We start from the raw sequence: 26,089 nt of genomic DNA, 5'->3' as shown, positions 1-26,089 counted from the left end.
TTGATGTCTGGTGGGGGGCTTCTTTAGATTTAGTTTTCAAGCATTGTTCAGTTCTCTTGTTTGTAATCGGTGCTCTATTTATGGCTGCTGAAGGTTCAGGTAAAAGCGTAGGTGCGCTTGCGGATCCCGAGATGGCTGGGAATGAGTTGCCGTTGTTACTTTTTGGCTGGCATAAAAGGGCCATCTTATTGGTGTAGGTATACGCACTGTTTGTGTCGATGGCCCGCCTGATTCCTCCCTCCATTCCACTGAAGTAGTTTACGCGTTAGCAAGGAGTTGTTCGGTGTATCGCCTATGACAGCCTCTACCCCTGCTAATAATTACGCGCCTGAGAGTTCTTCGGCTTCATAATTTGCTGCTAGATGTTTCTTTTTAAAGAACTCCTCTAGGACATTAATCGATAACGTGTGCCTGGGGGGGAACCGATGTTACTTTTGTGTTTGGTCCTTTTAGTATTGGCTCTATACGTGTTCGTTTCTTCTTAGACTTGGAATTTGTACACAGGTGCTGGAGAGGTATACAATGTGTCCCATTTTTTGTTTGTTTTTTATGTTGTTTAGTTATTGCGTTAGTTACCTCAGAGGTGTTAGGAATTGCACTATTCATTGGACTCCTGGTGTCTTCTGAAGCCAATTTTAAAAGTACTTCTTCTTTTGAGTTGTCTTGAGTCTGCGGTTTTTCTGAATGGCTGATGATCCTTAAGGATTCGCTACCAAGACCCGAAGGGGAGATCAAGTCTCTCCCTCTTGGCAGAGTTAGCTCCTTCTCAGATTCCACTCTCTCACACTCCAGATTGATGCAGGGCGGACTCACTAAGGGACTCTGAGTCTTTCCGGCCTTTGGGGTAGCCCGATTCGCTCACTTTCTGCACTTCTTCCTCAGTCGCCTCCTTCAGGTCTGGTGCTGTGGCTTGATTTGGCCATGTGTGTGTGCTCCACCCGCGAAACCTGCAAATCCGCAGGGCTAGATCCTAGGTACAGGTCCTCGGCCACGGCTGCCTCTGCTCCCTCCTGGCTCAGGTACGCCTCATGTTCACTTTGCGGGGTTATCCGCCCCGGAGATTCACTCAGATCGAGCTGCACAGGAGGTGAGACGGTTTTCGCTTCTATATGTTGCCCGCGCGGGCCCGCTCTTCCCCACCCTTTTTCCCTGCAGCATGTCCGGGCAGGGGTCTCCGCGTCCATGTTGCTATGACTGAGACATCGCCGAGTGACAAGAGTGGGGGGGGCGGACTCGCTTACCTTGGGTTGGAGGTTCCGTCCGCAGGCCCCCAGTCTGCATAATGTCGTGTTCCCTAGAGCTTGCTTCCAAAGTGCGGGATCTTGTACTCCGTAAAAGCCGCCAGTCTTCCTCCATGTCTGTACGTGCCGCAGCTGCCATTAGACTGCCAAAAGACTGCAGTAGACTCAGCAGTCGACTCCGCAACTGGAGTAGGATTTTATGTGGGTCCTCGCACACAGTTGTAAACAGTGTAACTAGAGTGCTCACCAGGAAAGGAAACAGGGACTGCCAAAAGACTGCAGTAGACTCAGCAGTAGACTCCGCGGCTGGAGTAGGATTTTATGTGGGTCCTCCCACACAATAGTAAACAGTGTGAGCAGACTGCTCACCAGGAAAAGAAACAGGGACTGGCAAAAGACTGCAGTAGACTCTGCAGTCGATTCCAGGCTTTTATATACTGTGCACAAAAGTGTTGGTACTTAATCACATTCTTCACTTAGGCACTAACGCTAACACTATGCGCCCATGCACACTTCATTAATACTAAAACCCGGGAAAGACCTTGCCCAGTGAGGCAGCTACTGCCCCATACCCATCTTCAACACAGATCTAAATTCTTTGCAGACCAGGTCCAAACTCATCAACATCAGATAATGCACACCTACCAGGTATGTTTTTCACAGAATAGGAAAACCTCAGGCAAGGAGACGAGCAGTGCATATAATTCATCAATGCAGAACACAGGTGGGCTCCACAGCATTAGTTTCCATCAATCCCTGAAGGGCATTTTTACTGTGTTGAATGTGCATGATTCTCAACATGATTATTGAAGTCACAACCGTTGACTCTTACCACAGCCACATTAGGGTGATATCCCCTCTCAACGCTCTTATTTGCTGTTGCGCTAGAACCCTTTGCATGTGATCAAAGATGTGTCTGAAATGAGAGGACTACCACGAGTAGCCGAACAAAGCAAAATGATGCTTAATGCTGATAGTGTTTTGTTTACTTTAAAAGAGCCTGGCGCAGAACGTCTTACTTTTAGCAAGAATATGGAACTATTTCCAGGTATAATTTAACCAGGTGACAGAAAACTGAATTTATGACCCTCATGCCAAAAAAGCCAGATGAGGGCCTAGAGTGGATCACGGGAAGAACCTTTACAGAGTCTGTAAAGTACCCAGAACTGTGCTCGCATAACAATCTGGGAGAGATGGTAACAGAAAATACCAGACGATTGGATGGAGGATTACTAATCCTCGTGTGGCTGGATGTATGCCCTCACATAAAGCTCTTAACAGTGTGTGAAGATTTTACCATGGGAGGCCAGAGCACTACAAACCAAGTATTGTAGAAGTGGCCCAAATTACTGACTCAAGTTCCTAGGGTCCGGATACCAGGGAAGGAAGTAGCCATGTGGTTCAGACTCAAGAAAGATCGCCTCAATGCAGTCAATACACTTCAGTGTTTAGAGCAGACCACTCACCTCCTAAGGACAATACATTTCTCTATCACTACAGAGGTCTGACAACAGATTCAAGGTAAATGGCATGCTCTCTCCAGCTCTTTTGCCCAGTGACGGCATATGACGCAACAATGATTTCCGTATCACGTGAAAGCCGTTTTTTTTCCTAGACAACCTGGTGTTGTGTTATCTTCTTAAGGATGACACGAAACGTTATGAAATTTTATAGGTTTAATCACAAGGAAGTCCCCCACAGCCAACCTCGACAACGGCAGCTTCTTCTCGTATGGTTTCGAACCAGGTTCCAGAACCATACGAGAAGAATGCTCTGAATTAGAACTATTTACAAATAAGGAACATTACGTGACATGGTCTACATTATAACATCTTCCCCCCTACAATATTCATTAAGAATATGCAATGAAACTATGTACAGATCAAACACACATGAACATTTTTTTTTAGGTACATTACACCATGAAAGGATATATGTTGTGACTTCTCAATAATACCAAACGTGGTATTTCATAACCGTTGATGGTGTTGCACAACAGGTAAGTTTCAATAGTAAATAAAATCATTTTTGAAATTATGTATAATTCTTCTGGGTCTCGTAGAAGATGCCTTGTTATCACAGAAATCTCCAGATGTTGCCAAGTTGTGAAACCTCTTCACAATATCAACATCACTGGCAGATGTGGATGTAGTGTGTGCATTCATGTCACTGGGAATATTGTCTCCACACCTCCACTTCCCTTGTGGAGCATGCATGCCGGTACTGCTCTCAAGACGTTCTCCTTCTCTTCCTCTTGCTGTTATGACATCATCACACGACCACCTACCACCATCTTCCAAACTGAGCATTACCTCTTGTGTTGTAGCGTGGATTGAATGTTCCTCTACCTCTGAAAGTGCGGCATACCTTGCCAAAATGACCGAGTTGCCCGCATTTGTAACACTCGGCTGATAGTGCAGGGCAGTCCTTTTCTGGATTAGTATGTCTATACCATCCACATTTATAACATTTATTTTGTGGCCACTGGAATGTTTCTCTGTTCTTTCTAGAGTTCATGGCAAGGTCTGATTTTACTATTCTTTTTACCATGGCAACTAAAGCCTCTTCGTCTTTGGCAAATTCTCCATCATTCACATCTTGAATTGACTTGATCTCAACATGTTCTGGTCTATTCTGAACTTCTCTCATGCACTTCTCCCCGAGTTCAATTGACCTTGCTATTTCCAATGCTTGTTCTAGTGTTGGATTTTTTTGCCTGCCATAGTCGTTGTTGGATCCGGGAATCTGCTACATGTAGGCATAGCTCTCAACCATTTGTGTCACAAAGGCGGGTGAAAACACCCGATTTTATTTTTGGCGGGTGAGAGGCCCATTGAAATGAATGGGCATGCAGGAGGCTTGGCGGGTGAGTCAGCTGTTTAGAAGGCGGGTGACACCCGCCAAAAGCGTGTGAGTTGAGAGCTATGATGTAGGACAAGTTGGTCCCTTAAATACTCATCTGCTACACCTGTAAATTCACATGTGGATATGAGACCTCTTAATGCTGCAACATATGTGTCAATAGACTCACACTTGTTCTGTTTTCTGGAGAAGAATCTGTACCGTTCAAGAACAATGTTTGTTTTATTTCCAAAATGTTTGTTCAACGCAGACAACGCAGACTCATACTTCCTGGCACCACCAGTGGAATCTCCAGACCCTTCCACAACATCACTGGAATCAGGTAATGTCCTAAATATTCGTAGTGCTTCAGTTCCTATACAATTTAACAAAGTAGCCTCCTTCAAATCATTGTTAAACTTGGCCCCTCCTATTGCTCTCAAGTAGACCTGGAAATTGTCTAACCATTGTTCCCACGAGCACACTGGACTCCCATGCTATGCCAAGAATTTCACTGGTGCTTCTATATTCTGCATTTCTAGATTGTCACTTATGTGTTTCACACTCTATGCAAAAAGTTCATATGTCTGCCTTTCTCTTTCTTATTTTAGATGGTGGCTGTGTTATGGTGTGTGGTACATATTCAGATCATTTGATTTACATTTTTTTAAATTTTTTTTTATCCATATTAAAAATCCCAACGTGGCACAAAAACGGTGTGTTGTGTCTTCAATTGTTTATTCACTTGTTCATCAATTGTATCAATATGGCAAGTAGTTATTGCGGTCTCTGTATTGTTCCTTTAATGTTGGGATGGTGCCGTTACTTTAATTGAACACAGTAAATTGCTCATGTTTTCGTTACGACGGACTCGTAACGTATTATTTCCTATGCTGTTACGATGCGTAGCCCCGGTAACCATCAGTTACAAAGATGGCGGCACGTAATGCACGTCGTAGGGTACTCTACTCTAGCAACCCATCGACAGTAGCATTTCCCAGCCACAGCGTGCCCACGTACCGGGTGCTTTACTCGGAATTCCTTAGTTGCCTTCCGAGTCATGTGCGGCATACATATAATGCACCCTCTTGAACAGCACCGTTACCAATCAAGTATTGCTGCGTCGCCGACCCCACAAAAGTTATAAAACACACCTTTTACTCGGTGGCTGAAGCTGCTATTTCTTTAGATTCTTTTGCTGCAGTGGGTCCAAGTCTTTTTCTGTGTTCCCAAGCCTTCTCAAGTCAATGCCTGTGCGACCACACTCTCGGGGACTCCCTCAAAGACAGATCCTCGTCGCCATTTGTTGTGTTATCTTCTTAAGGATGACACGAAACGTTATGAAATTTTATAGGTTTAATCACAAGGAAGTCCCCCACAGCCAACCTTGACAACGGCAGCTTCTTCTTGTATGGTTCCGAACCAGGTTCCAGAACCATACGAGAAGTATGCTCTGAATTAGAACTATTTACAAATAAGGAACATTACGTGACAAGGTCTACATTATAACAACTGGTCCAATCGGGGCTCATGCTCCTATGTCAATGCATGCAGGATAGTCAATCTCTTTTGACACACTCAATCGAACGTTACACATATACCATGAGGAGTGTTAGAGGTGTGTACAACTCTGACATTTCATTTTAAAGTAATAGATCAAGCAGATAAGAGAATGTAAAGATACATGTGCACTATGGAAATATTGAAGCATTCCACTTCCTGAGCATATGTCACCACACAACAGGAAGGTGACTAACAGTGCACGGCCGCGACTAGGGTGGGAACATGATCTAAGGCATAGGTTGGCTAGAGGTGTGGTTGGACTGCCTCACAAAATGGGCCATGTATTCCTGAGAGACAAATACAAAACTGATATCATTTAACATTTTACACAAAACAAACTGGCACCCATCCATACTGCACAGCATGAACAAATCACACTCCCTCCTAGATGCTGGGGAGGGTGTGGCCCTGATGGGGATTATTTGCACATTTTATGGCATTGCCCCAGGCTAACACAATTTTGGTCCCGACTTTTTGAAGCGGTAGTCCAAATTTTACAGCACAAATTAGACGGAACGCAAGGTGGATCTGCTAGGAGGAGATACCCCTCCAAACCCCTCACAGGAAACTGAGGCCAAGTGAAGAACAGTTACACTGGTGAATGCAAGAGGAGTAATACTCTGGCCAGGGCTTTAAGTGAGTAGGGGTCCGGGGGGTCTTGAAAAACTGCTCCAGGGCAGAGGCTCCCTTGGTCTCCCCACTGATAACCACTGAAGCGATTTCACCTATGCGTGGCCTTGGGAGACTCTGGGCGTGAACGAGCGATTGACAGCGGACTATTTACAAGCAGTGAAATCAACACATTTAGGGCAGCTACAAATGTGAAAGTGCTAAGCATGGATCATTTACATGCAGTGAAAGGAATGTAGGGAAACTAGGAGTCCTCTGCGGACGCCAGCCAACCCAAGCCTTGCATACAAATGCTGAAACTGACCAGATAAGCATATATGGCTCATAGTTTGCAAACATTTCACTGTTGGGTTCAGTGTTGTGACAAGTGAAATCAGCACCTAAGGCCATTGTGCGTTGTGCGCTCAGAAGGGTTGCATGCTTTAATGACTTTCACGCACATTTGTCAAATATAAAAATATGTGCCAATTTTTATGTTCCTAGATTGCTCTTTAATTAGAAAAGAGCCCACTCTGGTGATTTTCGTACCTCACCCCTTTCTCAAGAGAGATGCATTCACATACTTAGGTTGTTTTAATCATTGATGTACATGTTTCCCTTCTGAGTAAGCCTGATTTATTTACAGAGAGCAATTTATTCACAGACCGTGCCAGAGAGAGATTTATTTACAACATGCAGACTGGATGCAAACAAGACCACCAGAAACCATACTCAGTGACCCAAAATGCACGTTTGCAGGTTGTCATGAGATATTGTTTGGTACCAAAGCCACCTGCCACTCTCTAGGTCACGCCCATAACTATTTATTCTATGCCCATCCCTTCACGTAGGCTGCCCCCCTTTGTTACAGCACTCCCCCGCCACTTGCATTTCTTATCCCACTTAAAGCAAGGACTCACATACTGGAGACAAGACAGTAATGGTTCCATGTGATAATGTTGCCTGGAAAAGGCTCCAGCTAGGCAACTTTTTTTTTCCTGACCTCTAAAATACTTTCCCCAAATATTCTAGGAGGGGGTATCATTTTATATTATAAACTCTAATCCTAGACTATTTGGGAAAAGTGTTTGATTTTACTGAGGGTGCATGTTTTGGGAAATGTCGCATCCTGGTGGCCATTTTCCAGGCAACTTTATCACTGAACACTGCCAGTAACAATATGTACAAATAGAATGCGCTTATGCTAATAGTGGCGACATATGATGATATTATTTTAAAAGACTCATTTGAAAAATAAACTCAGAAAGATTTGGTTTGAATTCTTCATAGTGTAGATCCACAGGAAGTTGTTATTTGTATTATTTACTGTTGTAATGAGACCAGACAAAGTTAATTCTATCTTATGTTGGGTTGAGGGGGTGGGGGCTTGAGTGGGAGAAAAACCTATGGATTTGGATCTTGGGCATCATGCCTTTTTCCACTTTGCCTTTTTTTATTTTGCTACTGTTTGTTTTGCTTTGTGAAACGCTTGCAAAAGAAAAATGAAGACCATACAAAATAAAAGGAACGGAAATTGACTAGACTGCTACAATGTGTGAGAAACCTGAGGATAGTCTCACTTCTACTAGACCCCTTGGATCCTCTGCGCAGGTGGCCAGGGAAAGGCCATCGCTCTTGAATCCTGGGCCTGGCAGTGGAGAAGCGAGGGAGGATCACCTGCGTGGAGGGTCCTTGGGGACTGGAAGTGAGGTGCCATTGGGCGAGACATGGTATCCCCCTTTCCTTATTAGTGACCAACCCTTCCCCCATCTTTGCGAGCTGTTATAAGCCAGTTCCCCAATATCTCCCCATTTGACTTACAGTACTGGGACAAAGAAGAGGCAACTAAGAACAATGAAGACCACACTCTCGCCACTCTGGTACTGGGACGAGGAAGATGCCTGCTAAGAGCTGTAAAGGGCAGGCATGTCCCGTTGACTGTGGTCAGGCAGGGCTAGGCAAGGCCTGTCAAGGGGCTGCAGGTGTATAAAAGAAGACCAGCTCAGCAACAGAGGGAACAACAAGGAGACCTGTGTGTGGAGGAACAACAGTAGCAGAAGGCTGGTGTAAGCAGAAGGGGACCATACTTGATGGACATGCAAAAATGCTGAGGTCTACAGAGAAAGGTTAGCTTTGTAAGCGTGGCATGGGAGCACGGGCTCCATGGAGTAGACCAAACGTTATGTGTGGAAAGGCTGGCCCTTTTATATGTGTTCAAGATGCTCGCTACTCTGTGCTGGGTCGTTAGGACCCTTGACATGAAGAGCAGAAGGCTGTATGATCCATGCTGCTGGGAAGCTTCTGAACGCCTGGTGTGCAAGCGTTTAAACTTTGCTGTTTGAGAAATACTTTGTATTGGAGTGGCGCATGTTTGAGGAAACATGTTTTCTAAGGTCTCTGATTCAATCCATTGTCCAACATTAAAATACTAGGAATACTTTGTATCGGAGTGGTCTCGTGTTGGATGAAGCACATTCTTGAAAGTCTCTGAGTAATAGACATTTAGTTTGAAGTGAATTATAGAAATATTGCACAGCAAGTTGAATGAAAAGTGTGTTCTAAGTGCAATGAATAACGAACTGAATGAAAATCTTAAGTGTAATCCATACCTAATGAATAACAAATTGAGTACAATCCATGTTTCTTGAATACCAAACTGAATGAGAATCATAACAAGTGAAACACGAGCCTATTGAATACCGAATTGAGTACAATCTATGTTTCATGAATACCGAACTGAGTGAAAACTTTACAAGAGAACAAAACTGTTACACCAGCAGTTCAGAAGTAAAACGGGACTCTAAATCCGAGTAAAACCATTAAATGCACCATGCTAACAAGATTGAAACTTTAAATCCAAGTGAAACCAGTATATGCTATATTCTAAAGTGAATGGATCTTTAATATTGAAACAAAGAAAGGCAGACTGGATAACAGATTACATGAAAACGACATATAACAGACAATTACATTGAAGGCAGAATTAACTAAAACTTTGAAGGTAATTACAACACAGGCACAATTTTGCGCAAGGAAAACCCACCATAAAAAGAAGGCACAAAAGTGGCAAAGAACTTTAAAAAGACAAAGGATATTTTTGTGCTGCTGAAGTTAAGTCTTGGGGAAGGGAACCCTGAGACATGTATTGACTTGAGACCGGAGTCTCAAGGTTCTTTGGTGCTTGGAATTGTGTTACTTGAAACTTGGGGAAGGGAACCCCAAGTATTGATTAAAAATGAATCATCCTGAACACAAGAGAAGTAAATCTGAGGCCCTTTGCTGGAACTGTTTCATACTTGGGGAAGGGAGCTGAAAGGAAGCTGTGAGCTGGAAGAGGCTCAGAACTTTATGCTGGACACTTTTTCTTTTGGTTACTGACATCCCTACACATTGTATAAATTAGCTGTGAGGCCAAGTATAGGTTTTGGACACAGACCGGCTCTTCATTTGAACTCTTTTGACTCAGACGTTCCTTAGTTTTACTTAGGTAGGGATATCCCACCTTAGCATGGGGCAAGTTAGGCCTTCAACCATCCTGACATTTAAGTGAATGAACAAGTTACTTACAAACTGTAACATTCTTTCGATTGGATGTTCCTCCCACGTATTCCTCATCTAAGATATATCCTTACCTTCAGCTTTGCTGCTTTGGAAAAAAATGTCTCTCTCTCTCCACCAGAGGGCACTCCCCTCGAGGCCGCGGCTTCGATGTCCCTCGGCAGCATCCTCGAGCACTGACGTCATCCGCTGTATAAATGCCTCGAGCGTGCCCATTTGCCTCAGTTCTGTTTTTTCGTGTATTATAGTCAACAGCTTATAGTTAAAGGGTGTGCCTCTTATGACCCAAGCCTTAAAAGAATTTAGAGTGTAAATCACATTAACTGTACTTTGGGGTTGGCTGGGAGGGTCGATGAGGAATACGTGGGAGGAATATCCAATCAAAAGAACTTTACAGTTGGTAAGTAACTTGTTCTTTGAATGGATTGTGTCTTCCCACGTATTCCTCATTTTAGACAGACTCCCAAAGCAGTTTTGTATTGGAGGTGGGAGTACAGAATTGCTGTAGTCATGTACAGAATGGAGTAGCAAACAGACCTCCTTGAGAAAAAATCGAATCTAGAGCATTTTGTTTTATAAACGTATGCATGGATGACCATGTGGCTGCTGCACAAATATGTTGTACAGGGACACCCCTTTTTACTGCTGTCGAAGTTGCCATGCCCCTGGTCGAATGAGCCCTCAGCCCATCTGGTGGTTCTTTCCCAGCCAATCTATAACATTCTTTTATAGCCAAAATGATCCATCTAGATAATGTTTGGTTAGTTACAGCAAGTCATAATTTGCGGCCAGTGTACCCCACAAAAAGTTGATCATACTGATGTATTCTTGCCAATCTTGAAATATAGAAGCTAAGAGCTCTTCTGGGATCTAGTCTATGTAGCCGTTCCTCTTCCTTACTTGCGTGAGGAGGAGGGTAGAAAGTAGGCAATTTTATTTTTTGTGACGGGTGAAAATCTGAAACAATTTTTGGCAAAAAAGATGGTTTTACCCTAAGGACTACTTTGTCTTTATAAAAGATGGTGTGAGGAGGACCGCTAGAAAGTGCCTGTAACTTACTTACCCTGCGAGCTGATGTCAATGCTACAAGAAGTATTGTTTTCAAAGTAAGGAGCCTTAGTGGACAAAAGTATAAAGGCTCAAATGGAATGCATGTGAGGAATTTCAGAACTAAGTTTAAATCCCACACAGGAACTTGAAAAGGTATTGGTGGAAACACATTATTTAGACCTTTTAAAAATTGAATTATTACAGGTATCTTAAAATAAGATTCTTCCTCTGAGGAGCGATTGAAAATGGACAGCGCTGCTAAGTATCCCTTTATCGTACCAACCTGGAGCCCCAGATTAGCTAAGTGTAGTAGAAAAGATAATTTTGTGGGAATATTACATTGAAACGGGTCCACATCCTTTTCCGTGCACCAGTTGCTGAACTTGTTCCAACGACACTGATACAGAGATTTGGTTGCTGGCCTTCTGGCCGAAAGCAAAATCTCCATCATGTCATCCGGAAGGTCCCAATCCTTATATCTCAACCTCTCAGAAGCCATGCGTGAAGGTTCAGTGTGTTGACCTCCGGATGGAGAACATGACCTTCCTCTCGCGAGAGAAGATCCTCTCTTTTTGGAAGACATATTGGCGGGCAGATGGACATTTCCAGAAGGTCCTGGTACCACGTTCTCCTGGCCCAATCTGGGGCAATTGGGATCATGGTTTTCCTGAACTTTCTCAACCTCCTTATTTCTTGAGGGATCACAGGGGCTGGAGGGAATGCGTACATAAGTGTAAACTCCCAATCCACCACGAACGCGTCCCCTAGAGCTCCTCTCGGAGAAAATTCCCTTGAGCAGTACAGTTCGCACTTCCAGTTGGTACCGGTCGCGAACGTTTCCCAAGGGCGAAGATCTCTTGAATGACTTCCTGAGCTAGCTCCCACTCGTGGGAGACTGTACTCTGCCTGCTCAGAGCGTCTGCTGCTGTGTTTTGCTCTCCGGCTAGATGAACTGCCAATAGAGAGATCCCTTCTTGTATTGCCCAGAACCAGAGCTGCATTGCCTATCTGCACAGTGGCAGTGACCCTACTCCTCGCTTGTTGAGGTAGTACATGGCCACCGTGTTGTCCGTCATTATCAGGACATGCTTTCCCCGTACAGAGCGCAGGAAGGCCTTCAGCGCTAGTCTGATCACCCTTAGCTCCAAAAGGTTGATAAGTAGTTTGGACTCCGATGGAGACCAACGACCGCTGATTGTTAACTCGCTGGTGTGAGCTCCCCACCCCGTGAGTGAGGCGTCCGTTACTACTGTTATCTCCGGCCATGGTTGCCAAAAAGACACTTCTCTGAGGATATGATGTCTGCAAGCCCACCATTGTAGATCCTGTGCTACTTTGGCTGGAAGTTGCAATAGATCTGACATTTCCCCTGAGAATTAGGACCATTGAGTCCTGAGAGCCCATTGAAGGGATCTCATTCTCAATCTGGCTCTGGCACCAGAAAAATGCAGGATGCCATCAGGCCGAGCAACCTGAGAAAATCGAAGGCCGGTAGATACTGGGCATTCTGGAATTTTGTTACCGTCTGCAGGATGTGGTGAGCTCTCTCTTTGGGAGGCGAGGCTTTGCCCGAGTAAGTATACAGGACTGCTCCAATAAACTGGAGTTTCTGTGATGGTATCATGTTTTGACTTTTTTAAATTCAGAGAAAACCCTAGTTTGTGAAGGAAGTGACAAGTCTTGGACAGATGATCCTGGGCTTGTTCTGGAGAACGTGCCCTGATCATCCAATTGTCCAGATAGGGGTAGACATGAATCCCCGCTCTCCTGAGACTCGCTGCCACCACCGCCATCAACTTGGTGAAAACTCTTGGGGTGGAGGTTAACCCGAATGGCAGAACTGGAAACTGTTAGTGAGAATTGCCAATCGTAAACCTCAGGTAGTTTCTTTGCTTAAGATGGATTGGCACATGAAAGTAAGCATCCTGAAGGTCCAATGATACCAACCAATCCTGGAGTTGGAGAGCCTGAAGGATCTGAGAAAGTGTGACCATCTTGAACTTGTCCTTCCTTAGGAAGTTGTTCAAGTTTCTCAAGTCCAAGATGGGTCTCAGTCCTCCGTCTTTCTTTGGAATGAGGAAATATGGGGAATACCAACCCTTGTTCCTCTCCGCTACATGTTCTATTGCACCTTTCTATAGAGCGGATCTGGATGTTTGACAGAGTTGTATCCCGCTGGGTGATTCTGAGGTTTCTTTTGAAAAGGAAGGCAGTAACCTTGGGATACTGTTTCCAGTGCCCATGCATCTGAAGTAATGCCCCACCATTCTTCCAGATGCTGTGAGATCCTGCCTCCCACTGGGGTCTTGTGGGTCAAAACCTCAGAGTGGTTTTGCGGCAGCTGCCGCTGCGGCCGAACGGACAGATGCTGCTGCTGGGGCAGGTCTAGCACCTTTTCCTCGCCCCCTAGGAAATTTTCTTTGTCCTCTCTGACTGGCCTGTCCTCTTCCAATTGAGGAATAAAAACGAAAGGGACGACCCCTCCAGGAAGATGAGCCTGTGTAGGGGCGTTATTGAGGTTGTCTTATAGCAGCACTAAGTGATTTTGCCGCAGCTTTGGAGGTCTGCAGTTTCTCCAAACTTTCATCTGCCTTGCTGCCAAACAACCTTGAGCCGTCAAATGGCATATTAAGAAGCCTGGATTGCACATCCGGTGTAAAACCCGACTTTCTTAGCCACGCAGATCTATGTAGTACCGTGCTGGACGCCATGGACCTACTGATACTGTCAGCTGTGTCCATACCTGATTGAAGGCATTCTCCTGAAGCCTCCTTTCCATCCCTTATTATGGCTAGAAACCCATCACATTACTCACCTTCTGGGGTGTGTTCAGCTGCCACTGACATGCAGTCCCACAGGGTATAAATGTAAACCTTGCCAGGGTGCAAGTTACATTAGTGGATTTTAACGCCATGCTCCCTGACGTAAAAATCTTCATGGACCATGCATCAACCTTTTTATCATCCCTATCCAGGGGAATTGTGGGGTATGCAGCATTTCTAGGAGAGGTAGCTGCTTGCACTACCAGAGCTGGGTGTTTGCTTAAGTACTCTGGGTCAGAAGTACAGGGTCTATATTTTGACACAAACTTATTATTAACTGCTGGAATGGCTTCAGGATGGTCCCATGCAGAATCTTTTGTAAGGCTATATGAAAGGGAAGTATGGGGTCTTGCTGTAGTCATCCTGAAAGTATATCAGTCATGCCATCATCTTGATAGACAGGTACATTTCTACCCCATCCCATGAATTCAGTGACTCATTAATTTTCTGTAGCCCGCATCAGCATGTTATGCTGGGTCGGGTTTTTCGAATTCGTATTCTGGAGAGGTATCCATATCACTTGCTGATTGCAAGCATTCATGTAAATCTTGTATCTTAGATTGAGGGTCAACTAACTCCTCAGGGACTGGTATTGGGCCGAATTTAACACCAGCAGAAGAAACCTCTTCATCTGCTGAAGACTCTCCCTCATATATGGATGACATGGTCCTAAAAAAATCATTTCTACTTTCAGGATGAAAAACCTTTTCAGGTGGTATAGGTTTTTCCCTTGGTATAGGCATGGATGTCGACAAAAACGTTGATGGCGTTGATGTTGTAGCAACAACCTTCAATATTGTCGAGGTAGCTTTCGATGCCCTCGACGGAATCATTAAAGGAATTGTTGAGACCATTGACACAGTCGGAGGAACCTTCAATGATGTTGACTGTATACTCTACGTGACCTTTTTAGGTTGAGTCGTCCACTCCTTGTACTCGACTACCTTCGATGGCTTCGAGGGCGTTTTCGATACCGACCTCGATGACGCATGAGAGCCTGACGCCATTTTATTTCTTTCCACCTCCGATTTATGCACCAGTAGGTTTTTTTCATGAGGTGTCCGAGAAGAGTCCCTGGATAACACTCTTGACAATTTCTTGTCGTATTTCCTTGTTTTAGATCTTCCCCTGTCACGTTTCTCGAGCAGGGTCATGGTCTTCTTTAGACTTTTTTGAGGGGGTCTGGGCCGCGTTTTCAAAGTTTTTTCAACATAGAAGCTCTAAATGCTTCCCATTTGCTCGGGGAGTCATGTTTTGAAGGGCATGTTATCACTTCCTAAGATGACGTCGAGGAAGAAGAAGAAGAGGTAGATCGGTGCCGTCTTTTTTTCGTCTTTTTGGAGGACGAAGAAGAAGACTTCCCAGATCTGTTCCTCGACCTATATTTTTTATGATGTTTTACCGAAGACTTGGTCGAGTCTTTTCACCCCTTCGAAGAAGACTTCGATGAACCCTCCCCCATCGCCAGTTTACCTCTTCGTTCTTTTAAGGCCTTATGGGTCATCGACTGACAAGAACCGCAGTCATTAATACGGTGGTCGGCACGAGGCACCAGAGGCAATTTTTATGTGGATCAGTCAACGACCTTTTCTTTCCACATTTTTTGCATTTCTTGAATCCCGTCTTCGGTGTGGAAGGGTTCGATGAAGACAACATTTTTCTCACGAAAACTGAAGCGCCGTTTGTAACGATCCAGAGCGAAGCTAACAGAAAAAAGGAACTGAGGCAAAGGGGCACGCCTGAGGCATTTATACAGCGGATGACATCGGTGCTCGACAGATGCCGCCGAGGGACATCGACGCCTCGAGGGGAGTGCCCTCTGGCGGAGAGAGAGAGAAATGTTTTTCCGAAGCAGCAAAGCTGAAGGTAAGGATATATCTAAGATGAGGAATACGTGGGAGGACACAATCCATTCGAAAGAAGTGTTTGTTTTGAATTCAGAATCTGTTGTTTGTGTCTTGCTTCATGATGCCTACACAAATGGCACAGCGATTTGCCATTTTGGGCATTAAGGTTGTGAACAAACTCATTTGTCTAAACCATCCTAATTGCTTCCAAGCTTGTTGAGTACCAACCCAAACGGAGCAGAGGAATGGTTCTCATGAAGCCTACTTTGATGATATGAATTATGGTGGGCAAAATTTTACTAAATGTTAAAAGCCAACAAAATGTACATTGGCTCAAGTGCTCTGGGCTGGTATTACCTTAAATACTAACACTGTTCATTTGAATTTGTATGCAATGCGTATTGTTGGAGATTCCAGATGCTTGTATGTCAGAGGTAAGCCAAAGAAGCTTATGTCAATAGTGCATGCTCTTCAAAAGTGGAGTTAAATGCTTCACTGTAAGCATTATAAGTCTGGGTTTACCTCAGTTCTGTTTTCACCAGAAGCGATTCAGTGGTCAATCCTTTCTCATTGGTTTCCAGGTCTTCTTATATCAACCAAATGTATATTCTTCTCTCCAAGTTCTGCTTTCAAATAATGATCCAATTGTGGGGCATTAAGTTGCTACAAACGTATCCTGAAGAATGCTCCCACATACGTGTGTTGAGCACTTTTGTGGTAATTTCAATGTACAACGGATCACATTGGCAATGGCATAGACTACTATAAATTACATTCTTAGACCGTTTGTATTTTTGTGAATTCCTCATTTAATATGGCGATGTTCAAATAGTTGGTTTGTTTGATATAGAATTCTGTTGCCCTTCTTTTGGTACTTGTATGAATCATTCTATTCAAATCAGTCAATCTGTGGTGATCAGGCTGAGGTGTCGTCGTGCCTTCAGAGCTGACTAGCGGCCGTTGGTGAGTGGATGGACTACAACTGGCTCCAATTGAACAGAGACAAGACGGAGGTCCTGGTGTTTGGGTCCCCCACTGATCCTTCACTTTGGGGCTCCTCTTTCTGGCCTTCTACTCTTGGTCTCCTCCTCACACCGGTTAGCAAGGTGAAAAATATGGGGGTCATTCTTTCTGCTTCCTTGTCCATGGCGAATCAAGTTGCTGCAGTCTGTCAAGCAGGCCATTATCAACTTAAAGTTCTGAAGAAGGTGCTACCTCTGAGCCCGGAGCATCTTCATCCTCTGGTAGTTGCGGCTCTGGTCCTATCTCGCTTAGACTATTGTAATTCGCTGCATCTGGCCCAGCCTAATGGTCTCACGCAGCAACTACAACGTCTTCAAAATCTAGCAGCACGGATGGCTACTGGCACCCCTTACGGAGCCCATATAACCCCGGTGCTACGATCATTGCACTGGCTCCCGGTTGACCAGCGCATCAAATTTTAAGCCCTGTGCATAGTTCACCGAGCTCTCCATTCTCAGGGCGCAGAACTTCTTCAATCTAAATATATCCGCTATTGCCATAACCGCCTGCTGCGTTCCTCCTTTTCAGATCTACTTATTGTATCCAGGTATCGACGTACAAGGGTGGGTGACGTTGCCTTCTCCATTGTTACTGCCAACCTGTGGAATGGGCTGCCACTCCCATTGAGGAAACTATCAAACCATTTGGCTTTCAGAAAGGTGCTCAAAATAGTGCTCTTCTAGGTGTCAGTTGACACGCTCTTGGCATCCGGTCTGAACACAGGATAGCCTCGGGTGCCTGTGTGCTTAAGAAATATTCCTAACATAACATAACATTTTACTACGCTTTAAAAGTATCAATTTTACAACATTTCAATTCGCTATTTTGTTCTTCATTCTTATTCATGCCCAGTTATTGCTGTTCTTTAATGCATCTCCATATGTTTTTGTTTGCTCATCCTTATCCTATCCCACCATTTTGAAAGCTCCTTTTTAATTTGGGCTTCATAAACCGAAGCTATTGTATTAGAGTACAGATAGGCAGAAATTGCATATGAGGAGTGACACAAAGCTAGTAGGTGTTGTTAGGTTATTTGTCCATGCTAATCCCTATGGCCATTTCCACCCAGTGCTTGCCCCTCCCTGCCCAAAACACCATCTCATGGGAACTCTTTGAGCTTGCCTTAACAAGCCTTGCCATCAAACTTTATATCGGAAGGGCCTGCCAGTGTTTCTTCTAAGCAGTCTTCTGTGAGATAATGACTTCATTGGCGTTGTAAACATGCTACTGATGTAATAAGAAGTACATTAAACAGGTCTGCCTTCAGCCACTTGATGTATAAGCACTATGCGTGTCCTTCACCGAAGTTCTGTTAAAAACAAGCATTGGCAAAGCCAACAGTTTTGGCTTGTGTATATGTATTGGGCATTTGCCAGGCACTGGCATTGGATGCGCAGGTACTCACACCATTTTAGACCTGCTACCATCAATGGCCAGTTAATAACACTACAGTAGTGCCTGGAAAGTGCCTTTCCCATGACTACACAATAGCCCAAACTGTTGGCATTGCCAATGCTTGTTTGATAATGTTTAAAACTTCTGTTTAGACAAGAATTGCAATTTTTGTTTTCATAATTGGTGTTTGCGTGTTGTTTGTTTCCAAATAGCTCTTCTGCTTCAGCGGATCTTTTTTTCTTAAACTCGTTTTATTGGTATTTAACATATCAATCAGCAGTTAGAACTGAACTGCCCTTATACCCTCCATCCTCCCTGATACAGTTAAACACATCAATCATATGCCTTGAGTATACTGCAACGGTCCATTAAACACTTTCTGGAGTAGTCTCTGCGCCGCAGGCACAGACTTTGGTTTCCCTTATGTCGAGCAGCACAGCCATTATTCTGTAGTTGTCCCATTGTCCGATACAGATAATCATTGGTTCATTCGGTTCAGTGTCCATAGGGTGGCCCGCCCCCTCTCCTAGGGAAGGGTATTGTTGTGTTCTCAGATACTAACTTCCCACTGGGCTCGTTGGGATGTTCCCAGTGGAGGAATGGACAAGCTACTTGCACCATTATCGAGTTGCTTCAGTAAGTACTGCATGTACAAGTCCCACATTTGCCTGTCCCCCCATCGGTTGCCCTGCATGCTACCCCACCTAGTCTCCATATCGTTGCAGTACAGAATGTCTTTAAACCATTGGTCAACCGTGGGCTGTTGCCTTCCGCCCCACATCATTGCAACTCTTCTTTTGGCCAGTATCAGTAATAAACCCAAAAGTTTCCTGGCTCCCTTGTGTATCTGTTTGGTATAGCCGAGCAGGGCAAGGACCGGGTCCAGTGCTATCTCTTGCCCTATTATGCCTCCAAATACCTCAAAAACACGTTCCCAGAACTGTCTAATTGCACCACACTCCCATGCCACATGAAGGCAATTTGCCCTTTAATTGAGCCGGAGTATAATAATATTGACGTAAATACTTAAAATGGATCAATTTAAACCATGTGCAGACAGCACCCTTGCAGATCATTTCGCAGCAGTACCCCCACATCGCCGCCGATATTTCTCTACCCAGAGTCTATTCCCAGGTTGCTTTGGAACTGAGCATAGATTTAGACCTATTAGTTAGCATCTCGGCGTAGAGTATGGATGTAATCCGGTGTCCCAGGGTCCCTTGTACCATGCCATCAAGTGTCTTTGTGGTCCGGGGTTGTGTAGGGAAGGATGGAAACAATCGCTGCAGGGCTACCCGCAATCTGTAGTACTGGAAGATGTCCAGTGCTGACGGATCCCCTTTCTCTTTGAGCTGCTCCACCGTCATGAATGTACCTTCGGGGAACAGTTGTTTACATTTTGTTACCCCTAGTCTCTTCAACAGCGCTACAAATCCTGCTTCACTGGACAGAGGAACACCTGGGATGTGTATAATGGGATGTTCGGGTGAATAGAGTACATCCCCCTTGTCTTTGCGCTCCAGCAGGGTCCATGCTCTACATGTCAAGTCTACCATGTGTTCGGGCCGATGTGGCCGACTAGTGGCAGTAAAGATTATGGATCTCAGCATCGCCGGGGCAGCAAGCGCCCTCTCCACCTCTACATGCCTTCTATCCCTGTCTGTCCCATACCAGTAAAGGAGGAATCCGGCCTGCGCCACATGGTAATGATATCATCACCCTGTGGTTAAATAACTGGTCCCCCCCTATGTAGGTGGAGCTCCCGAATCCTTTCCGCCAGTGGCTCTATCGCTAGGGCAAACAGTAGGGGGGAACAGTGGGCAGCCCTGACGCGTTCCTCTTTCAAGGGTCATCGGATTGGTCGCCTTCCCGTTTACCCTCACCCTTGCCACCGGATCTTTATACAATAGGGATATCAAGGATATGAATGCTTCTCCCAGGCCCATGCAGCATAAGATCGAGAACATATACGGCCACTCAAATGAGTCAAGCACTTTAGTGGCGTCCAGTAGTGCTGCCACCGCCGGTTCATCTCTGGGGAGTGCCGCGATTAAGCCAAACATTCTTCTCAAACCGTAAAATGTCGATCAGCACGGGATGAAGCCAGCTTGGTCTGCTCGGACCATCGTCGGCATCAACGTCGACAACCTGGTCGGTAGGAGCTTGGCCAATATCTTATTGTCCAGATTTGTAAGAGATATAGGGCGGTATGACGAGCACTCATTGCTTGGTTTCCCGGGATTCAGCAATACCACCAGTTTCGCCTCTCGGAGAGAGTCAGGAAGCCGCCCAGCCTACACGGCCTATTGGTAAACTCTCAATAGGTAAGGAGCCAATTTCTCAGCATAGTGTTTGTAAAATTCGACCGTATAGCCATCTGGCCCGGGGGATTTGCCTGATGGCAAAGCCTTGATGGCCTCTGTAACCTTTGACAGTGTCAAAGGTCGGTTCAGCCACTCTCTCTGTTCATCCGTGCATCAGTATAGTCCTATCTGATCTAAGTGAGAGTCAACGTCCGCCTGGGAAGCGTGGGATTGGGAGGAGTATAGGTTAGTGTAGAATCTGTGGAACTCGCAGGTTATTTTCAGGTCCTCAAATTGGTCATCTCCACTATTATCGGTTATTGCCACTATTCGGTCCTCCTGGTTGTCTAGTCGAGTGGCCCTGGCCAGGGAGCGTCCCGGTGTCTGGCCTTCTCCATACTGCCGTGGCACTATCCTATCCCATAAGAACTTTATTTCCCTCTGCGCTAGGGAGTGAAAGTCCAGAATATGTTGCATTATGACCGCCTGTTGGGCTGCTGTAGGGGTTGGGGTAGTTTCCTGCAAGGCACGTATGGCTGCCTCCTTAGTAGCAAGCTCTTTCCTGATCTGCCTTATGATGCCAGATTCCCTCGCTATGCACTCCCCACAAATCACACACTTAACCCCTCCCACAGGGTACCCACTGAGTTTACCGATCCTTCGTTAATCTCAAAGTAGGAGTTAATGGCTGACGTCAACCCTTCTCTGAAGACCACGTCTTTAAGCCCATCGCTTTTAAACTTCCAAGGGGGTCTGTCTCCTCCTCGGCTAGTTACTTCAATAGTGAGGAGGACAGGAGCATGATCTGACAATGTGCGGGCAAGGAATTCCACATCTGTGGTCCGACCTAGGATCGTCTGAGATGTGAGAAAGAAGTCCAGCCTCGATGCTGAATTATGGGGGGCTGAATGATGTGTGTATTGATGTGTCTCCGGGTGTCTGACCCTGCAGACATCCCCCATTTCCCAGGCAAGAAGCATTCCATGGAGTTTACAAGAGCCTTTTGTATTTGGGCGCAAGGTCCCCCTTGATGCGATCTTTACTGGGTCCATTGCTGCATTAAAACCCCCTGCCCATATTATTTCCCCTTCGGGTATATCTCCCAGTTGTCGTTCGATCCACTCCAGGGACTCAATTGTGTCTTGATTAGCCATAGTAGCTGATCAACGTATACAATCGACATTGGATAACCCCTTGAACCACCAATGCGCTGCCTTCCTGATCTTTTAAAACCTTGGTCAATTGGAAACCCACAGACCTATGTATCAGGATGCCGTATGAGGAGTATGAAGAAAAATATCTGTGGCAGCCCCAGTCTTTTCCAAATTTAGACTCCGACCCAGCCGCCAGGTGTGCGTCCTGTAAGAAGGCGACACCGACTTGGTGGCGCCTCATGAATTGTAGGACTTTCCAGCTCTTGGAGGGGCAATTAAAACCCTTACGTTCCAGGTTATAAACCTGAGTGTCGCCATGATGGTGTCAAGCTGAGATGTTCGTGAAGACTGTGTACCTGTTTTCCTTGATGTGGATCTTGTTGGGGCCGCCAGACTGCAGTCAGCTGAATGATGAGTGTGTGATTCGGGGAACCCGCCTCTCCACCACCCAAATGGTACAGGGTGGAGGATGGACAGACTCCCAGCGTCACGGTAGGCACTCTCCTGATTAACGTGACGGTGGGACTGTGCAAGCACAGACAGGAGAGGCAACAGTCAGTTTGAAGAGTTTGAAACAAGGCGAAGTCCAAGGTGAAGGTCGATGCACCAAACTGCAGGCGGACTTCGGATAGCTGGTTGAAGATGGGACACCAGGCACCAGACGGGATCAGACTGAAAAAAGGGGAACCAGATTGGAAGGGAACAGACAGGAAAGGGCCAAATAGGTCCCCAGGGAAATAGCGGGGAACCCTAGAACCAGGGAAACACAGGGCAAGAACCAGGAACCAAGGAGACTGAATCAGAACAAGAGGGGCCCAAGGACCCTAAGCTAACTAGACTCCCTAGCAGACAAAAGGGTAAGCATGCAACAGGACCCTAGGTAGACTAAAGGTAGGGTAAGTAGAACAGGATACCCAGGCAGGCTGAATGCAGGGCAAGTAGGACAGGATACCTAGGCAGGCTGAAGGCAGGGCAAGTAGGACAGGATACCCAGGCAGGCTGAAGGCAGGGCAAGTAGGACAGGATACCCAGGCAGGCTGAAGGCAGGGCAAGTAGGACAGGATACCCAGGCAGGGAAGGGGGCCCAGGCAGGCAGAGGACAAGACAGGGTAATTGGAAGCTGGAATCACAGGAAACCAGGAGCGAGCAACACGAACGAAGCTTCCGCGTTGAGACGCGATTAGCTTCTGTTGCGGTTTCCTTTTATGGGCCGCCGGCACCCGCGAGGCCTGAAACGCAAGCCGTTTCATCTCCGAGCGCCGGCGGACCCAAAACGAGGCTTGGAAGGCAAGCCCTTCCCAGTGTACAGGCCCGATCTACGGCGCATGTGCGGAACCGAGACAGCGGTCTCCCGCGCATGCGCCGCAGCCCACCAACAGCGGTTCCTGAAGCTCTCCTCCTGGCGGCTCCCCAGACGCGAAAGCGAAAGCGCGGGTAGATCCGCCAGGAAGGAGAAGGGAAAGCGATCGCACTGTACCTCGGTCTCCCCAGAAGTGGCGTGACAGATGGGTCTGTGCTGTCTGCTCCCGCCATGGTGGGCGGCGTGACCACGGCGCAATTAACATGCTGTGTAGTGGTATGTGTATGGGCCGTCTGACTACGGAATTGTGTGCTGTAATGACTGTATCATTGGATTCCCCCCCACCTCCTCTACCGACAACCCGAACTCGTCAGTGATGCTAGCTCTCACTCCCCCTCCCACCCATTCCAATTTAGTCTGGTACAAAACACCCAATCCTCCCCGCTGAATATCCCAACTTTCTAGCTCCTCAATTCCCCAGCAAGCCACGGGCTATGCTTTCGCTTGTGGGGCAGCTAGGATTGTGTGGTTCCCTGGATTCTAGAGTAAAAAAAATGGACAAGCTACCTCTTTAAATTCGGCATGGTCTGGCAGCACTTTATTTGTTGATCTCCTGTTGGCACAGGGCTCTCAGCAATGTTTCAAGGAAGGAGGAAGCTTCCTCCGGCGATTTGAAGAAGTGGAGTCGTCCTTCATGTTCAACCCTTAGTTTAGCAGGGTACATCATAGCGTATTTCAGGCCTCTGTCTCACATCCTCTTCTTGATGGCGACGAATGTCCTTCTGCACCTTGTCTGAGAAGTCTGGGAACCGCCTGATCGTGTCTCCTTTGTAGGTAACTGAACCCTTCTCGCGGGCCTTTCGTAGAGCTGTGTCTCTATCCCGAAAATTCAGCAGGTGGGCAATTAACGGGGGGGGGGGTGTCCCAGGGATAATTTTTCTCCCGTTGGGGATCCTGTGTGCTCTCTCAACGATGCAAAGCGGTGAGAACCCCTCAGGGTCCAGCACCTCTCGCAGAATCTCTTCTACCTCCATGTTCCTCTGATCCACTTCTTCCGACAGTCCCACAAGCCTAATATTATTACGCCTTGATCTCGATTCTTGGTCTGCCTGCTTTTCCGGAAGTTCCTTGAGGGCCCTCTTCACTTCATTCATGTCCCTGGAGGTGGATGCTGCTTCATCTTCAACCCTCGAGGCTCTGCCGTCCACCTCATCCAGCCTCTCCCCATGTTTGTCCAGGCGGACTTGCATATAATCCACTTTGCAAGTTAGTGTTTCTAGTTTGCCATCTAGTGACTGTATGCCGGACTGAAGCTGCGTGAGCAGTGTTTTAATGTCTTGGAGCGCTATTGTTGGGTCCGAGGAGAGCGCCGGGGGCTGGGGCTCTGTTGACTCCTCCATTGCTTTAGCGTTCTTCATCTGCAGTGCTATTCTGATTTGCAGTTTTGATTGTTGCTTGCCCCCCTTGCCGGTTTTGGACACATTGTAGGGTAAAGTCTGTGTCTGGTCCTGTGGATCAGGTGCCTGGTTGTTGTTTCCTAGTTCCTTCCCCCCTTCTTTCTTGTGCCCTCGGTTCCTAGCATCTGGGCAGGGATGTCAAGCACTATCGCGATTATAGCCTCCGGACTCTTTATCTGGACTGCCACTCCCATGGCGGGATCCCTTCCGATGTCTCCTGGAGGTGTAGGTTCTCCTTTTCTTCTCTGTCCGGGTAGTTCGCTCCGCAGGTGTAAGGGTTTTAGTTTCCCAGAGACCGTACAGGGTACACCTGCGTGGGTTATTGTTATGCTGCGTACCTTTTTGGAGGGCTGACTTGTATCCAAGTTTTCCGCTCTGTGTGTTTACTCTGCAGTCCGCCTCAGGTTGCAGCCAGTGCCACGCTGCCAGCAGGGTCAGTTTCCACGTATCTGCGTCAGCCCCTGTCACGCCTTGGTCCTCGTCTTCCCTTTTATTCTGATGTTCTGTTATAGCATGGGTTGTGTGGCCTGTTTGACACTGTGTCACTTTTGCTGTAATTCCACTGTTATATTTCCTGGGCAAACAGGATCTTTGGGTCTCAGTGCCCCTCCCCCTGCTTCTAACAGTGTCCTTAATTCAGGCATTCAATTATAACTCAATACTGTATTCCCAGTCAGTTATTTTAGTGAAATTCTATGGTCCTCACCCAGTGATGTAGCCGGGGTGCGCACATGTCTACTCTCTCCTGAGGTCCAGGTCTCTGCAGCCAGCACAGCCATATTTTGTTACCCTCCCCTGCCTGTGTTGAGGAGCAGTCTCGTGTACGCAGCGGATCAGGAGCACTCTCCCCCACGCTTGGTGGGATCGTCTTGTGGTTTACGTTGGCTCAGGGACTCAGTGACTTACTGCCCCTTCTGTGTAATATGATGCCGGCGTGTCCTCTCCCCACGCTCCAACCCGGATCCAAAGCAACTGAGGTGGTGGCAGTGCATCAGGCCGCCATGTGTGGCCGCTGAGCACTAAAAAACTCAGGATCCACTTGGCTCACCATGAGGGTGCATCTTTGTGCCTCTGCCTCCCTCACCTGCGGTGTCCTCGCTTATCTCCGCTTCCGGGCACTCCTGCTTGGTGCAACCTCCGCCCTGGACTCAGCACACTCCGGGTGTATGCGCTGTACTCCACTGTTCCAGCACTAAGTCGGCCCGTGTGCCCACCCACCGGGAGGCTCCCGGGAGACGTTCAGGAGCGGATGATTCCAGGGTACCCCCACAGCAAGAGGAGCCGCCTCCAGGCCTATGCTCTTCTCAGGTGCCGGCTGCTCACAGTGTGTTAATCCGGAGCGAGTGATTTTGTGGCTTGCGTTCGCTCTTCCTCCTGCCCGCTTTGCTCACCAGTCAGACACCGATTAAATAGACTTTCCCGTTCCGAGTCTTAGGATTGTTGCCACCAGGTCACGCTACCTTCATGCAGCGTGTCCTGCCATTCAGACAGTAAACAGTCATTGGGCACCTCCGGAGGGTGAACCGGATTTATTGGGTGTTGGAGAGCTTCATGGGCCTGCAGCCATCTTGGTCGGGCTCTCTAGCGCTCCCTCTTCAGCAGATCTTTGTTCACATTTTGATGTCAGTATAAAAAATGTACTGAAAGCTTCCCAGGGTGCATAAGTTATATAAATAAATGGGCTGTAGAAATTGGCTGTGCCTTGTGCAATATTACAGCACAAGAGTTTAAAGCTGCATGCTCTCTAAATGCACCTCAAAAAAGGAGCTTCCAAAAGGGTGGGAGTGGATAAGGATATAAGAATAAACATACGTGGACATCTGTCAAAGTTCAAATAGTTGGGTTTAGATGGTGAATGGGCATGATAGAGACATTTCACATGGGATGTTGTCCCCCCGCCACCTATAGTTGGTAAACTCCATGTAG

The sequence above is a fragment of the Ambystoma mexicanum genome, chromosome 13 (assembly GCF_040938575.1).
Source record: "Ambystoma mexicanum isolate Mex_15411 chromosome 13, UKY_AmexF1_1, whole genome shotgun sequence".
Lineage (NCBI taxonomy): Eukaryota > Metazoa > Chordata > Amphibia > Caudata > Ambystomatidae > Ambystoma > Ambystoma mexicanum.
This window is presented reverse-complemented; position numbering follows the sequence as displayed.